Genomic DNA, 1,633 nt, shown 5'->3' with positions numbered 1-1,633 from the left:
AGTGACAACTGTGGATTTTAATTAGCACTAAAATTACAAAACCAAACAAGAACAGATTTGTTGTGATATATTTATATCTGAGATTGTTCTGGAAACAATTTAGTATAAATTTATTGTGTTCTATAGAGATTCCTGAGCAATTGACATAAAAATATAAACTAATTCTCAGAGTCTCTCACCTTAGTGTGTTTTAGCTAAATGCCTTAAATATGTCAACAATTCTATTTGAGGCTTTGACTTGAGTGAACAAAGATAAAATTCACTGAAAATGGCTTAGGGTGACTCACTTTTTCTTTGGAAAAGAAATTCATGGCTAATATCATGATGAATGCTTCAGTGTCAATCGTCTTTCCCTGGCTTAGACTTCAGCGCATATAAGGTCATTCATTTTTTTTCTCCATTTAATGCTAGCGAGTTAAAGGCTGTGCTGGTCACATTAAAGATACATGGTACCTGTAAACTGAAATGTCATGCAGCAATTAAAGTAAAAAGAAAACTTTTATGTATTGGCAATCTATGTCTATTAGTGCTTCAGCTATCTGATTTTTCTAAGAAACTGCACAGAACAAGATAGAGCATGGTTATGTGAGAAGAATAAAAATGCTTCACTCCACGTGTTATGAAATATACTTAAAAGTAAATCAACTTCATAAATAAGTTATTTATAGATGAGTTTATATATTAAATATGAGAAATGTGAATTATGTCATAGACTTTAATTTTTTGCCATATTCTCCAGCAAATTTGTAATGGAAGTTGGCTCCATATCCAAGTATGACTATGTTCAGTATTCAGAGATATTTATTAAGTTGACATGGAAATGTTTGCTAATATGATATGGAAATTTAGTAAATGGAATAATGTAGCAATACGAATTTTGGAGCTTCACCTTTGGGTGAAACTTTTGGAAGTCTTCCCACCTGGTCTCTTTGATCTTCACAGTCAGCAGCATCAGCAAACACAACTATGCACACTCGAACCCAAGTGCTCTTTGATGTCCACCTCAGTCGTCTTCTTGAGGAACAGGTACAGCACTCTCACGATGCAATGTCACAAAGATTCCATCCTTGTTTACTACTGAAAAATATCTTCATTTTTTTGTAGCAAGTTATGGCTAAATTTGCTTCTATATATTTTGAGGCATTGTCTTTTACCTATCTCAATAAATATGTTTTATGGATGCTATTTTAAGCTAACAAAATCTGTATCACTGTCTTAAACATTTAATAGCCTAGTTGTAAAAGTAATATATGATACTTATAAAATACTAAGGAAGTATAATTCTTGTTTTTACTCATTTCAGACAATATTTTATGATCCTCCATTTAAGAATTTATTTTTTCTCACTTAATGAATTTTGTATCAACATCACTAATTATTAGTAACATTCTTTATTTTAATTAAGTAATAAAATTCCAAAGAGGAATTCTGCTGTCTAGTTTTCAATAGTGTGCTATTTAGGCAACTGGGGGGGAAACATCAAAAGCCTTACTCAGCTGTAAAACCTCAGGGCCATAATTATGAGCAGCATGGCCATTAGTGCAATAGTGATATGACTTTCATGTGGCCACCAATTGCATTAGGATTAGATTTAAGATCCACTCCACAAGAAGGAAGACAATGGGCTAAAGTG

The sequence above is a fragment of the Rattus rattus genome, chromosome 3 (assembly GCF_011064425.1).
Source record: "Rattus rattus isolate New Zealand chromosome 3, Rrattus_CSIRO_v1, whole genome shotgun sequence".
Lineage (NCBI taxonomy): Eukaryota > Metazoa > Chordata > Mammalia > Rodentia > Muridae > Rattus > Rattus rattus.
The sequence above is the reverse complement of the archived record's forward strand: the minus strand, read 5'-3'. Positions refer to the sequence as shown.